Source organism: Aquarana catesbeiana, linkage group LG01, assembly GCF_042186555.1.
Source record: "Aquarana catesbeiana isolate 2022-GZ linkage group LG01, ASM4218655v1, whole genome shotgun sequence".
NCBI lineage: Eukaryota > Metazoa > Chordata > Amphibia > Anura > Ranidae > Aquarana > Aquarana catesbeiana.
In genome coordinates this window covers 182,135,871-182,152,659 of record NC_133324.1, presented here as the reverse complement: position 1 = coordinate 182,152,659, position 16,789 = coordinate 182,135,871, and the positions used below count along the sequence as shown (strand labels likewise).

The 16,789-nt window shown below is 44.7% G+C and overlaps 1 protein-coding gene and 1 pseudogene across 1 annotated transcript in view; one reads left to right on the top strand and one right to left on the bottom strand.

The window, feature by feature from the left end:
- Positions 1–16,789, top strand: part of FBXL17 (F-box and leucine rich repeat protein 17) — a 1,156,197-nt gene that overhangs the window by 152,691 nt on the left and 986,717 nt on the right. The window lies entirely within an intron of this gene.
- Positions 9,387–11,106, bottom strand: LOC141124079 (cyclin-dependent kinase 2-associated protein 2 pseudogene; annotated as a pseudogene).

Below are 16,789 nucleotides of genomic sequence, written 5' to 3'. Positions count from 1 at the left end.
CAGCCTGCACTACTGTGAACCTAGCCTAACTCTAACCCTGGCATTGACTTAGATCAAACCTTGATCTAGCTATTTTTTTTAATCAATTAATTTATTTTGAGCACACTTATTTTTTTTTCTCTCCTTGCTAGAGGAGGAAAATGTAGTGTATCATTCTCTCCATTCAAAAGAGAAGGCATACACAGGCTGGGCTTTACAGTGATTGATCACTGTGACAGCCAGTCGGAAGCTATCACAGCGATCAAGTGACCTTTCCAGCTGCTTATCATTAGTACAGGACCCAGGGCTCTCAGTAAAAGCCCAGTCCATGTGTTGGGAGCGAGCTGTGCAGTGTGCTCCTGGCACAAACACATGTACGCAAATATGTGAACTCATGGAAGAAGACTTTAGTCTCACTTCAGACTCCTATATTTGAGGCTGCACATATGGGTACAGTCTGCATATTTGGGTACATATATATATGTGAGGCTGCATATATGGGTACAGTCGGCATATTTGGGTACATATATATATGTGAGGCTGCATATATGGGTACAGTCGGCAGCAAGGTGTTAACATGGTTTTATGAAAGTGTAAATAGTGCAGTCTGTGTTGGACTTTTCATGTAATTAATCAATTATTTTGCTGTCAGATGTATTTAATGAAGTTCTTTCACAAAATTATAGGTAGTATTATAGGATTCATAAAATGAAGCACGTTTTTCAGAATGTCATCCTTACGGCTCTCCCATAGATACAATAGGAAATGGGAGCAGTGGAATAGCGCATGGTTCGCATCTTGAATAGATTCAATCATATGAAAAGAATAAACCAAGTGTTTGTTTAAATTATGGTGTAACCCTAGCTCTTCCCTGCCCTGCCCTTTTTTTTTTTTTTGAATGGGGAAGAGAAGACCTTTTTTCAGGTTGCTGTTTCTGTCTGTGCCTGACCTTCTGTCTCAATAACAAACACAGGACGTGATCCACACCATTGTGTATGCAGACCAGAGCCAAAAAATATATCAAAGCACCCAGACCGAAAGCCCTACATTATCAGCTCCAATATAAACATACACAAATAATTTATTGATATGAAAAGACAATGTATTACTTCAAAAAGGGTACTTTGCACAAACCACCCATAAAAAAACATTGCTCTATGAAGCTATAAAGAGCCACAATAAATACATCTTTTCCACAACCCCAAATATGCTCATGACCAGTCACACATTAAAGTTGAACTCCAGGCACAAAAATGTTATGAAAGTTAAACCCAGATATTACCTTGTAAAAGTACCAGTGGGCTCATCAGTGTGCTGTACGTGGCCTAGGCAGAGAGCAGAGCTGTGGGAGGGTCTCAGCAGGCTCCACCCACTACCGGCTGCTTGCAGAAAACTACAGAAGGGGGTGGAGACAGGATCAATCACCCTGCACCAGGAGAGAGAACTGCGTGACTGGTCTTTATTACAGGAAGCTTCTAAACAGAGGCAAATTTAAACACTAATTTGCTGCAGACCTGGAAGAAATACATAAAGTAAAGCAAGATTCAAGTAAGTACATATGACTCTCTAGATGATACTTGCTTATCCTGGAGTTCAGCTTTAAGCCCACAATGGACAAGAAATTCTCCTGAAAAGGAGAGGGTTTGGTACAGTCATCGTTTGGACAGGAAGCCATTTGTACCATTAAAATAATGTCAGGCGTTTGTAGAGATTTAGCCTTACAAGAAGTGAGGGAAACTCTCCACATTCTAGCCATAGCAATAAAAACCTGATAGGAGCTATAGCCCTCCCCAATCTGTCACAAAATATGAGGTTTTGACTGGACTTTGGGTTTAGTAAGTAATGCTTACGGAGTGAGACTATATCATAATATAGTGTTGCAGGTGATACACAGAATCAGAAAATGTGTCAGGTTAATATATATATATATATATATATATATATATATATATATATATATATATATACACACAGTATCTCACAAAAGTGAGTACACCCCTCACATTTTTGTAAATATTTTACTATACCTTTTCATGTGACAACACTGAAGAAATTACATTTTGCTACAATGTAAAGTAGTAAGTGTACAGCTTGTATAACAGTGTAAATTTGATGTCCCCTCAAAATAACTCAACAAAAGTGAGTACACCCTTAAGTGAAAATGTCCAAATTGGGCCCAAAGTCTCAATATTTTGTGTGGCCACCATTATTTTCCAGCACTGCCTTAACCCTCTTGCGCATGGAGTTCACCAGAGCTTCACAGGTTGCCACTGGAATCTTCTTCCACTCCTCCATGATGACATCACAGAGCTGGTGGATGTTAGAGACCTTGCGCTCCTCCACCTTCTGTTTGAGGATGCCCCACAGATGCTCAATAGGGTTTAGGTCTGGAGACATGCTTGGCCAGTCCATTACCTTTACCCTCAGCTTCTTTAGCAAGGCAATGGTTGTCTTAGAGGTGTGTTTGGGGTCGTTATGTTGGAATACTGCCCTGCGGCCCAGTCTCCGAAGGTAGGGAATCATGCTTTGCTTTAGTATGTCACAGTAAATGTTGGCATTAATGGTTCCCTCAATGAACTGTAGCTCCCCAGGGCCGGCAGCCCCAGACCATGACACTCACACCACCATGCTTGACTGTAGGCAAGACATACTTGTCTTTGTACTCCTCACATGGTTGCCACCACACACGCTTGACACCATCTGAACCAAATAAGTTTATCTTGGTCTCATCAGACCACAGGAGGTTCCAGTAATCCATGTCCTTAGTCTGCTTGTCTTCAGCAAGCTCTTTGCTGGCTTTTTTGTGCATCATCTTTAGAAGAGGCTTCCTTCTGGGACGACAGCCATGCAGACCAATTTGATGCAGTGTGCGGCATATGGTCTGAGCACTGACAGCCTTACCCCCTACCCCTTCAACCTCTGCAGCAATGCTGGCAGCACTCATACGTCTATTTCCCAAAGACAACATCTGGATATGATGTTGAGCACGTTCACTCAACGTCTTTGGTTGCCCATGGCGAGGCCTGTTCTGAGTGGAACCTGTCCTGTTAAACCTCTGTATGGTCTTGGCCACCGTGCTGCAGCTCAGTTTCAGGGTCTTGGCAATCTTCTTATAGCCTAGGCCATCTTTATGTAGAGCAACAATTCTTTTTTGCAGATCCTCAGAGTTCTTTGCCATGAGGTGCTATGTTGATCTTCCAGTGACCAGTATGAGAGTGAGAGCGATAACACCAAAGTTAACACCCCTGCTCCCCATTCACTCCTGAGACCTTGTAACACTAACAAGTCACATGACATTGGGGAGGAAAAATGGCTAATTGGGCCCAATTTGGACATTTTCACTTAGAGGTTCACTTTTGTTGCCAGCAGTTTAGGCATTAATGACTGTGTGTTGTTATTTTGAGGGGAAAATGTAAGTGTTTACCTTTTAATAAATTGGTTATATCAAATGTTATTATGCTATGTGGCCCCCTCTTTTCTTTATGGGCTATTTTCATCGAGACCAAGCTATACGTTGGAGAGTCCCTTTTAAAGTCCTTGATGCAATCCGGACCACATCATTGGTTGGCTGAATGACCCCACTTTTTTTGCCTGTTGGTAATACAAGCCTTATTGACTCATTAAACATATGTTTGCATGAGTCCAACCTGTCTCTTAAGCCTGCACTTCTACGTGGGGGATCCACCATATCTGTCCGTTGTCTTACCAGCTACTCATGTGGTGAACGGAATTATTATATCTACAATATGGGACTATATAATCTTTTTCTTTAAAACCTGTTTCACATTTAACAGTTATCAGCTAGGGTGCTCTACACTTGGTGTCGTGCAAAGTTTGTGATATATGCATTTAAGCGTTTTTATTTTTTATGTCGTATTTAACATTATAATTGTATATACTTTGGTTATAAGTAACGCTACACTATATATGCAACAGCAAATTTACACTGTTAACCACTTGCCGCCCGCCATATAGCAGAATGACAGCGGCAAAGTGGTTTCAATATCCTGACTGGGCGTCATATGACGTCCTCAGGATATTGAGCCGCTGCGCGCCCCCGGGGGCACCCATCGCGATGATCGTTGTTGCGGGGTGTCAGTCTGACACCCCGCAACACCGATCTAGGTAAAGAGTCTCTGATGGAGACTCTTTACCACGTGATCAGCCGTGTCCAATCACGGCTGATCACAATGTAAATAGGAAGAGCCGGTGATCGGCTTTTCCTCACTCATGTCTGACAGACGCGAGTAGAGGAGAGCCGATTGGCTGCTCTCCTGACAGGGGGGGTCTGTGTTTATCAGCACAGCCCCCCCTCGGATCCTACCCAGGACCACCAGGGAAGCCGCCCAGGACCACCAGGGAAACCAGCCACACTGGACCACCAGGTATGCCCCCTAGACCCCCAGGGAAATACTAATCAGTGCAAAGGCAGCTGCCAATCAATGCCCAGCCAGCTGCCAATCAGTGCCCACTCCAATGCCTGCCAATGCCACCAGGGATGCCTGTCAGTGCCGCCTATCAGTGCCCAGCAGTGCCACCCATAAGAACCCATCTTTGCAGCCTTTCAGGGCCCATCAGTGTCGCCCATGAGTGCCCACCACTGCCACCCATGAGTGCCCATCAGTGCCGCCTACCAGTGCCCATCAGTGCCGCATATCAGTGCCCGCTCATTGGTGCCACCTCATCGCTGCCGCCTTATCAGTGCCTGTCAGTGTCACCTTATCAGTGCCCATCAGTGAAAGCGAAAACGTACTTATTTACAAAATTTTTAAACAGAAACAAAAGCAAAACTTTTATTTTTTTTCAAAATTTTTCGGTCTTTTTTTATTTGTTTCACAAAAAATAAAAATCGCAAAGGTGATCAAATACCACCAAAAGAAAGCTCTATTTGTGGGAACAAAATGATAAAAATTTAGTTTGGGTACAGTGTAGCATGACTGCGCAATTGTCATTCAAAGTGCGACAGCACTGAAAGCTGAAAATTGGTCTTGGCAGGAAGGTATATAAGTGCCCTGTATTGAAGTGGTTAAACAAGATGTACACTCACTACTTTACATTGTAGCAAAGTGTCATTTCTTCAGTGTTGTCACATGAAAAGATATAATAAAATATTTACAAAAATATGAGGGGTGTACTCACTTTTGTGAGATACTGTATATATATATACCGTATTTATCGGCGTATAACACGCACCGGCGTATAACACGCACCCCAATTTAGGAGGGAATTTTAAGGAAAAAAAACTTTTAGGAGGGAAGTTGAAGGGAAAAAACTTACATTTAAATGCCCTTCATTGCAGCCTTGTCAGTGCAGCCATGTCAGTGCAGCCTTGTCAGTGCAGCCTTGTCAGTGCAGCCTTCCCCAGTGCAGCCTTGTCAGTGCAGCCTTCCCCAGTGCAGCCTTGTCAGTGCAGCCTTCCCCAGTGCAGCCTTGTCAGTGCAGCCTTCCCCAGTGCAGCCTTGCCCCAGTGCAGCCTGGGATCCCCTGTCCCTGCTTCCAGGGCTTCAAAATCGCGGTCCGCGATTTGAAAATGGCGCCGCCGGCGCCGAAGTACACAGAGCCGGTCCTCGGCTCTTTCCGGCGGCTCTCGTTTACTTTCGGCTCCACTCGTAGTCCTGAGCGGAGCTATCCGAGTAGGTTCGGATAGCTCCGCTCGGGACTACGAGTGGAGCCGAAAGTAAACGGGAGCCGCCGGAAAGAGCCGAGGACCGGCTCTGTGTACTTCGGCTCCGGCGGCGCCATTTTCAAATCGCGGTCCGCGATTTTGAAAATGTGACAGCTCGGGATCGGCGGGGATCGGCGTATAACACGCACCTGCGACTTTCCCCTGATTTTAAGGGGAAAAAAGTGCGTGTTATACGCCGATAAATACGGTATATATATATATATATATATATATATATATATATATATATATATATATATATATATATATATATATATATATATATATATATATATATAAATTCTCAAACCAAACTCAGAGCCTGGAGATTGTTCCAGGAACAGATCAAACTGATGGTCCACTGGATATGATTTACATGCACTGAAGCAAATATAGCTGGATCATATTTGCTGCTTCATCTAATGAACTAAACTACAGTGCCTTAAAAAAGTATTCATACCCCTTGACATTTTCCACATTTTGTCATGTTACAATTTAAAAACGTAAATGTTTTTATTGGGATTTTATGTGATAGACGAAAATAAAGTGGCACATATATGTGAAGTGGAAGGAAAATGCTGAATTGTTTTCAAAATTAATGTGTGAAAAGTTTGGCGTGCATTTGTATTCAACCCCCCGGAGCCAATACTTTGTAGAACCTCCTTCCGCTGCAATTACAGCTGCAAGTCTTTTTGGGGATGTCTGTGCCAACTTTGCACATCTAGAGGGTGACATTTTTGCCACAGATTCTCAATTGGATTTAGGTCTGGACTTTGCATGGGCCATTCTAACACATTAATATGATTTGATCTAAACCATTCCATTGTAGCTCTGGCTGTATGTTTAGGGTCGTTGTCCTGTTGGAAGGTGAACCTCCGCCCCAGTCTCAATTCTTTTGCAGACTCTAATGCCCTGTACACACGGTCGGATTTTCCGATGGAAAATGTCCGATCGGAGCGTGTTGTCGGAAATTCCGACCGTGTGTGGGCTCCATCGGACATTTTCCATCGGATTTTCCGACACACAAAGTTGGAGAGCAGGAGATAAAATTTTCCGACAACAAAATCCGTTGTCGGAAATTCCGATCGTGTGTACACAAATCCGACGGACAAAGTGCCACGCATGCTCAGAATAAATAAAGAGATGAACGCTATTGGCCACTGCCCCGTTTATAGTCCCGACGTACGTGTTTTACGTCACCGCGTTTAGAACGATCGGATTTTCCGACAACTTTGTGTGACCGTGTGTATACAAGACAAGTTTGAGCCAACATCCGTCGGAAAAAATCCTAGGATTTTGTTGTCAGAATGTCCGAACAAAGTCTGACCGTGTGTACGGGGCATTACAGGTTTTCTACTAAGATTGCTCTGTATTTGTTTTCATCCATCTTTCCATCAACTGTGACCAGCTTCCCTGTCCCTGCTGAAGAAAAGCATCCTCACAACATGATGCTGCCACCACCATGTTTCACTGTGGGGATGGTGTGTACAGAGTGATGTGCAATGTTAGTTTTGCACCACACATAGCATTTTGCTTTTAGGCCAAAAAGTTCAATTTTGATCTCATTTGACCAGAGCATCTTCATCCACATGTTTACTGTGTCCCCCACATGACTTCTCGCAAACAGCAAAGGGGGCTTTCTTTTAACAATGGCTTTTTTCTTGCCACTCTTACATAAATGCCAGATTTGTGGAGTGCACAACTAATAGTTCTCCTGTGGACAGATTTTCCCACCTGAGCTGCAGATCTCTGCAGCTCCTCTAGAGTTACCATGGGCCTCTTGGCTGCTTCTCTGATTAATGCTCTCCTTGTCCGGCCTGTCAGTTTAGGTGGACGGCCATGTCTTGGTAGGTTTGCAGTTGTGCCATACTCTTTCCGTTTTCGAATGATGGATTGAACAGTGCTCTGTAAGATGTTTAAAGCTTGGGACATTTTTTTATAACCTAACCCTGCTTTAAACTTCCCCACAACTTTTATCCCTGATCTGTCTGGTGTGTTCCTTGGCCTTCATGATGCTATTTGTTCACCAAGGTTCTCTAACAAACCTTTGAGGGCTTTACAGAACAGCTGCATTTATACTGAGATTTTAAATTACACACAGGTGGACTCTATTTACTGATTAGGTGACTTCTGAAGGCAATTGGTTCCACTAGATTTTAGTTAGGGGTATCAGAGTAAAGGGGGCTGAATACAAATGCACACCACACTTTTCAAATATTTATTTGTAAAAAAAATAGAAAATAATTTATCATTTTCCTTCCACTTCACAATTATGTGCCACCTTGTGTTGGTCTATCACATAAATTCCCAATAAAATACATTTACGTTTTTGGTTGTAACATGACAAATGTAGAAAATTTCAAAGAGTATAAATACTTTTTTAAAGCACTGTAATTGTTGGTGCAGTCAGCTGTTTTGGGTTTATTTAGTACTATTTTTTACAGTAAATCAGTCCTTTCATCTAAAAAGGTAAACTCCAAGCAGGGAGGAGGCAGGAGCTTTTCATATTTATTTATTTATTTTTTTGTATGAGGGCTGCTTCCCTTAAAGGGGTTGTAAAGTTGTTTTTTTTTTTTTTTTTAAATAACAAACATGTTATACTTACCTTCACTGTGCAGCTCGTTCTGCACAGAGTGGCCCCGAACCTGGTCTTCTGGGGTCCCTCGGCGGCTGTTTCAGCTCCTCCCCGCAAGCATTTACCACCTTCATGCGAGCTCCCTCGCACGGTGGTGAATGCTTGCGGGCGCGCTCCCGTGATACAGCTGGCGGCTATAGCCGCTCGCTGTATCACTCGGCCCCGCCCCCCGGCGCGCCGCGTCATCGGATGTGATTGACAGCAGCGCGAGCCAATGGCTGCGCTGCTTTCAATCCATCCACTGCAGCCAATCAGCGACCAGGCTGAGCTGCAATGAAGCTGACGAGGACGAGGAGCGAAGATTCGAGGCGTCAGGTAAGTAAAACGGGGGGGGCTGGGGGCGGCGGTACTGTCAAAAGTTTTTTCACCTTAATGCATAGAATGCATTAAGGTGAAAAAATTTTTACCTTTACAACCCCTTTAATTGAAGGTGCCTAGGTCTGGCGTCTAGTCAAGGCATTTGTACATAGCGGGTAGCTGCTGTTTTAAGGCAGAATCTCAATACATGGAATAGCTAGTTTGTAAAAGAATCCACAGATGTAGCACAATGCTTAGCTGGCCATACACTATATAAGCTGATTGTACAACTTTTGTACATTCTCCTTTTAATCCCCCCTCAAATTATTATTATTATTGTTGTTATTATACAGGATTTATATAGAGCCAGCAGTTTACACAGCACTTTACAATATAAAGGGGAACAATACAATTACAATACAGTTCAATACAGAAGAAATAGCAGGTCCCTATACATATTACAATCTGATTGTACAGTCTTTTTTTAAAATATATCTAAAGCTATATAGTGCAAGGGTCTGTCTGATTGGAAACCAATTGATTGGGTAGAAGCTCATAATGCATCATTTTGTTGTCTAAAGTTGATTATACAAACATTGTATGATTAGATTGTAACATGTATGTGGACCCTTAAATTTACCAAAACTATATAATATGAGGACAGACCCATCAAATCAGCCAGGCCCCTTGTAGTACATAGTATACAATCGATCCATTGGATATTTTAACATAATAAAGAGTAACTTTATTTGTTTTTATAGATTAAAAAAAAGGAAAGAAAAAATTAGAAAGTGCAAAGCTGGAAAGAGGTCATGTACTGTACGAGCATTCTTTTTCAGTGAGACACTCTCTCACGAGAGCCCTAGCGTGGATTATACCTCTTTTTATTCTTTCCATGGCACTTTTGATTCCAGCATAGGTGGGTCTGATCTCTCTTCCCATCTCTCTCCTGAGACACCGCTTGTGACACAGCTGGCTTCATGCCCGGTATGAAGCCCATAGAAGGGGGTCCAAAGTCACTGAAGTTGAGTCGGAAGGAGGGGACGGGCACAGCTCCTGATGGTGATGAAACCGCAGCTCCAGGCACAGGGGTGACTGGGGTGCCTGGAGCGATGTTGCTCCCCGCTGCTGGAGCCGGAGCGATCGGCTTGTAGGACATGTGGTCTGTCCGGTGATGAAGAGGAGGATGGTGATTGGTGGGTCACACAGTTGGCGAAGCCCGCGGTCCCTCCTCCAGTCTGATTGGTTGTTCGCCAGTGGGGGTTTTGCAGTGTCGTCTATGGCAGGAATGGTTTGGACTCTCGGCGATCCCCCCCCCAGGCTAATTGCCCCCCAAACACCTCTCCCGGCCCTCAACCACCGCTTTCGTCGACCTTTCCTCTAGTCAGAGCGTGTCCACCACCCTATTCATGAACATCTCAATACATAACATGAAAATCTCAATCCATAGGATATTTTATAGTGTATGGTCAGGTTTACAGACTTAAAGTGTTTTTTTAATCTAAGGCATTTTTTTTTACCTTAATACATTCCCTGCTTTAAAGTGATGGTAAAGGAATTAAGTCTATCATATTTTTTTTTTTTTTTTTTTTTTATCTGCTGTGTGCAATGATTTTGCACACAGCAGCCCCGATCCTCCTCTTTTTTGGATGCCCACCTGTGCTCCTGGCTCTTCCCCCCTGCTGAGTGGCCCCCATAGCACGCCACTTGCTATGGGGCACTCATTCGGGCTCATTGCTGAACAGTGATGTGTGTGTTCATTGACACACACAGTGAGGTTTCACCCCTCCCCCCGATTTCTCCTGACAGGCTGTGATTGATGCAAGCAAAAACCAATGGCATGTCCAGTGATCAGTGAGAGAGAGAGCTGCTCTGTGGCACAGGTAGCTGCTCACAGAGAGTTTTTATATCTTAATACATAGAATGCATTAAGGTAAAAAACCTTCGCCCTTTAGAACCACTTTAGGATAAAAAACATTTTACAACTTGCTGTGCTCCCCCACCTTCCTAAATACTTACCTGGCTTGATTCAGCACTGTGGCCAGCTGCAAACCGTTTGATATGGAGGCAGAAGTTTGACCTCGGTCTGCAAGCCGTGCTGTTTACATCCATAGACACACACAACATGGTTCGGCCTCAGCCACCACTCCTCCTACTACTGAGAGAGCAGTGGGAGCCATTGGCTCTCGCTGCTGTCAATTAAATGTTGAGGGAGGGGGTGGAGCCGGGCCACACTGTGTTTTTCTATGGATGCACACAGCCCAGCTTGGAGATTGAGCCCACACATCTCCATTGCACAGAGCCGGTGTCAGGGCTGGCTCAGCCCTTCCTTCTCTGAGCTGGCCGCTTAGCCATCGGCTAATTGCCAGCTCTCTTCTCTCTCCACAGTTAACCAGCTGTTGTGGATCTGCTCGTCAGTCCCGCCTACTTAAAGACGTCCAGCTCACTTCCTTTCTTACCTTCGCCTTGGTCACATCACAAGAAACCATCTCCTGCGTTCCTGTTTAAAGACTGGTCTTGCTGACATCCCTTCTGGCTCCTTATCCTGCTTGCTGTTCCTCTACTTGGATCCCTGACTTCTGGCCTAGCTGATTACATGATTCTGGTTACTGAACGCTGGCTTGGCTTACTACCCGGTCTGGTTACTGGACTCTGGCTATGCTTAACTACGCTTACTGTATTTACCTTTTTATTTTTATTAATAAACAAGTGTGATTTAACTGTACTTCTGTCTCGGTCTGGTTCATGGTTTCTGACAGTAGGCGAAGGCCATGAATTCAGAAGATACGATCAATCAACTTGTTGGTAATATTTTTTCCAGATTGGATGAGCAAGATCACCACATGGATCAGTTTGCCATTGCGTTACAAGCGCTCCTGAGTTGCACGGCTCACCTGGAATCCCCCACTGTAGCTGCTCCGGTACAACCTGAGTTGCAGGCCGTCCCTGCTGCTGTGCAGGCACCCACCTTGAGTATTACCTCTATAAGAGGTATGTCTGGTTCCGCCCCGCTTTGCAGCTATTTGGGGGCGATCCAGTAAAATGCAGAGGGTTTCTCAACCAAGTTGAGATATACTTTGAGATGCTGCCCCAGGCGTTTACCATGGACAGAAGCAAAGTAGGGTTTGTGATATCTTTGCTTTCTGAGAGAGCCTTGGCCTGGGCTAACCCTCTATGGGAGACGCAAAAACCTGTTGACTTGAGTTACCCTGAGTTTGTGGCCTCCTTTAAAAGGGTATTTGATGTTCCCGCACGCTCCGCTTCTGCTGCCAAGTGCCTCGTGTCCATCAAACAGAGTACGAGAACTGTTGCCGACTACGCCATTGAGTTCCGTACAGCAGACGTTGCTTGGAACAATGAGGCCCTCGTGGCTGCTTTTTCTCATGGTCTCTCGGATTCCATCAAGGATGAGATAGCAGCCCGAGATATACCCACTGAGCTGGAGAGCTTGATTTCGTTTGCCATCCTCATTGACTTCAGACTCAGAGAAAGACTTTCTTTTAAGGAGCGCTTGTGAAAACCTCCTGTATGTTTGCCTCCGAGCTTTGCAGTCCCACCCGTGCCTCCCTCACCTCCCATGCCTCCTGGTACCGAGTCGGTCAGTGAAGATGAACCCATGCACTTGGGCTTCACGCGTCACTCTGCGGAAGAGAGAGCCTTTAGGAGGAGGGAGACTTTGTGCCTTTATTGTGGCCAGGCAGGTCACTTTTTGAAGTCTTGTCCTACCCGTCCTGGGAACACCCGAACCTTGAGGTCCTGTCATGGACAGACCTTAGGTGGTGTTGTGTCATCCCCAGTTATCCAGAAGGACAAGCCCCTGGTTTCGGTCACCCTTTCTTGGGCTAAGGCGTCTATCGAGATACAGGCTCTAATCGACTCTGGGGCTGCAGGCCTGTTCATTGATGCTGCAGCTGTGTGTTCGATTCCACTGCAGCTGTGTGACACTCCACTTGCCATTGAGGCTCTTGACGGGAGACCCGTACAGCCTGCCCATGCGACTCATGAGACGGTTCCATTGTAGGGGCTCTTCACCATTAGATAATCCAATTCCAAGTGATTTCCTCTCCTAAGTTTCCGCTAGTTATTGATTATCCTTGGTTACAGAGGCACAACTCCTCTTTTGATTGGCTCCGTGCTGAGGTTCTCTCCTGGTCAAGGCAATGCAGTGGAACATGCTTCCGGAAGGTAGCCAAGGTCCTGTGTACCTCTTCACTCTCCTCCCTGCCTGAGGAGTACCGTGATTTTAGCGATGTCTTTGAAAAAGGTCAAGCCGGTAGTTTGCCTCCACACCGGCCATATGATTGCGCTATTGACCTTCAACCTGGTGCCACGCCCCCTCGTGGTTGGGTTTACCCATTGTCGGTCTTGGAGGATAAAGCCATGGAGGAGTATGTTGCAGACGCATTTTCTCGAGGTTTCATCCGCAAATCCTTGTCTCCTGCTGGTGCTGGTTTCTTCTTTCTGAAGAAGAAAAGCGGTGAACTGAGACCTTGCATTGATTATAGGGGTCTCAAACGTTTCACGAGTAAGTATGCCTACCCGATCCCGTTGATTACAGAGTTATTTGACCGCCTCAAGGGAGCACCAGTTTTCACTAAGCTTGATCTGAAAGGGGCTTACAATCTCATGAGGATTAAGGAGGGCGATGAGTGGAAAACTGAGTTTAATACCAGAACAGGCCATTGAGTACCTCGTAATGCTTTTTGGTCTTTGTAACGCCCCGGCAGTTTTCCAGGAATTTATTAACAATGTCCTCCGAGATTTGTTGCAGTTATGTGTGGTGGTTTATCTTGATGATATCCTCATATTTTCCAAGTCCCTGGAGAGCCACCACACAGATGTCTGTCGTGTGCTTCAGAAATTAAGAGAGAACAATCTCTATTGTAAACTGGAGAAGTGTGAGTTCGATCTGGAACAGGTTAAATTCCTGGGCTATGTCATTTCCACTGCTGGTTTTTCGATGGACCCAGAGAAACTTTCGGCAGTCCTACAGTGGCCTCGACCCCTGGGGTTACGTTCCTCTGCAGCGTTTCCTGGGTTTTGCCAACTGTTATCAGAAGTTTATTTGTAACTTCTCGTCTTTGGTCAAGCCCCTGACTGATATGACCAGAAAGAACGGTAGCCCACAGAGTTGGTCTCCGGAGTCCATTCAGGCCTTTGAAAGTCTCAAGGCTGCTTTTGTTTCTGCTCCTGTGTTGGCACATCCTGATCCTACGTTACCATTTATCCTTGAGGTTGATGCTTCTGAGACTGGTGTTGGGCCCTTCTGTCTCAACGTCCTACCTCTTAGAGTGCTATGCACCCTCGTGGCTACTTTTCCAAGAAATTGTCACCTGCGGAGTGCAATTACGAGATTGGTGACAGAGAGCTGTTGGCGATCATTTTAGCCCTGAAAGAATGGAGACATTTCCTCGAAGGTACCACTGTGCCGGTTCTCATACTTACTGACCATAAGAATATCCCAGAGAGTCTTCATACTGCCGTGCTCCAGACTTACCATTCTCCCAAGGCAGCTAGCCACCCTGGGAAGAATCAACTCGTTTTGGCCATTTCCCAACAATTCTGGTGGCCTAGTCTACGTGCTGATGTAAATGCCTTTGTAGCTGCCTGTTCCTCATGTGCTCAGAGTAAGACTCCACGACACCTTCCAGTGGGCCTCCTACACCCCATACCCAATGGAGAGAGGCCCTGGACCCACCTGTCTATGGATTTCATTGTGGAATTGCCCAACTCCCAAGGAAACACGGTTATCCTTATGGTGGTTGACCGGTTCTCAAAGATGTGTCATTGTATTCCACTTAAAAAGTTGCCCACTTCTAAGGAACTGGCTTCCATTTTTGCTTGGGAGATCTTCCGCTTACATGGGCTACCCAAGGTGATTGTCTCGGACAGGGGTAGTCAGTTTGTGTCCCGGTTCTGGCGAGCCTTTTGAGCTTGCTTACTCCTCTGCGTATCACCCGCAGTCTAATGGGACCGCACAATGAGCCAATCAGTCCTTGGAGCAATTCCTATGTTGCTATATTTCTGACCATTATAACAACTGCTCAGACCTATTACCATGAGCAGAGTTTGCTCACAACAGTGCCTTGAATTCTGCTTCCCGATTGTCTCCGTTTATGGCGAATTATGATTTCCAACCTTCCATGTTGCCTGACTCGTTTGTTCCGCAGAGTATTCCTGCGCTAGAGGAGCATCTCTGTGGTTTTCGTTCCACTTGAGCACAGTTCCAGGAGGCTTTGCGTCATGCTAATGATATGTACAGACTCCATGCTGACCGCACACACCTGCCTGTGCCTTTCTACCAGGTTGGGGACAGGGTCTGGCTTTCATCTCTCAACCTCCGACTTCGTGTTACCTCACTGAAGTTTGCACCTTGGTTTATTTGGCCTTTCCGTATCCTTCGCAGGATTAACCCAGTGTCTTACGCGTTGGACCTTCCTCCTAGTATGCGCATCTCAAATGTTTCATGTCTCCTTATTGAAACCGTTGGTCTGCAACAGCTTTACCACCTTGGTGCCACGTCCTCACCCTATACAGGTTGAGAACCATGAGGAGTATGAGGTACAATCCATTGTTGACTCCCGTAGGTTCCGTGGGTGCATACCGTACCTGATGCATTGGAAGGGGTATGGTCCGGAGGAATGTTCCTGGGTCTCATCCTCGGACGTACATGCCCCTGCCCTCCTCCGTGATTTCCATGGACGTTTTCCCCTCAAGCCCGGTGGTCCTCCGAGGGGGAGGGGTCATTGAGGGGGTACTGTCAGGGCTGGCTCAGCCCTTCCTTCTGTGGGCTGGCGGCTCAGCTGTCGGCTAATTGCCAGCTCTCTTCTCTCTCCACAGTTAACCAGCTGTTGTGGATCTGCTCGTCAGTCCCGCCTACTTAAAGACGTCCAGCTCACTTCCTTCCTGCCTTCACTTGGTCACATTACAAGAAACCATCTCCTGTGTTCCTGTGACTGGCTTGCTGACATCCCTTCTGGCTCCTTATCCTGCTTGCTGTTCATCTACTTGGATCCCTGACTTCTAGACTAGCTGATTACCCGATCTGGTTACTGAACTCTGGCTTGGCTGACTACCCGATCCGGTTACTGGACTCTGGCTATGCTTGACTACGCTTAGTCTACCTTTTTATTTTTATTAATAAACAAGTGTGATTTAACTGTACTTCTGTCTTGGTCTGGTTCATAATTTCTGACAGCAGGTAAATATAACATGTTTATTATTTTAATTAAAAAGAAAAAAATAACTTTAGAAACACACTAAAGTATATCCAAAGCCAATTTTTAAATCTTACGTGGGATTGTAGTTAGCAGTGTAGTTAGCTCTGTGTTTAGTTCCCTCCCGTATTGGTGGTCAATGAATAGGTTTATTTTTGTTTTCCTTGTTTATTCGGTAAAGTCTTTATTTTATTTTTTTTAAGCCCTGTGCTTGTCACTTGACACATGTCCAGCTATAATGACTTTCTGAGTGGAAATGTGATGTTAAACTTTGTGTTTTATCAAAGCATTTTATTTCACACAAAAAACATTTTTCATGGTTTTGTTGGTTAGCATAAGCTATTGAAACATTGTTTTGCTTATCCCAAGGACATCTATCAAATCTCAGAACCTCTGTTAAGTGCTTACATTTTTCTTTTCTTAAATAGAACTTCACTATAAAAAGAAGAAACTATACATCATTATGTTGATTATGACAACTCTTCATGCAGTCTTGATGCAGATTGACACATATATTAATCACATAACAGTGCAAGATTTGCTCATCTTCTTAATAACATTTACGTTTTGCTGATTGTGAAGATGGATCATCTTAAAATGGGAATAGTTAGCCCACATATATGCTGGAATTTGTACTCCTTGTTCATAAAAAATGAATACACTTATATTATTTAATGATTTTTTTCCCACAGCGCACCCCTATAAAACAAATGTACACATGCAATTTGGGAAATTCAAACCACGTGCACACTTGGACAATATACCTGCAAGGAAAATTTTTGTGAAAGTCACATTTACTGATTTATAAATATCCCTCCTGTTCTGTTGCTCCATAAGAATTTTACAGCCATAATTTTGAAGCTCACCTTACTGTTCCCTTTTATTTTGTAAAGCGCTGCGCAAGCTGTTGGTGCTACATAATAACACTTATTATGTAAATGCTAGGTGATTTATGATCATTGGCATGAATTGATGACAGGTAGCACAACTAGTGCA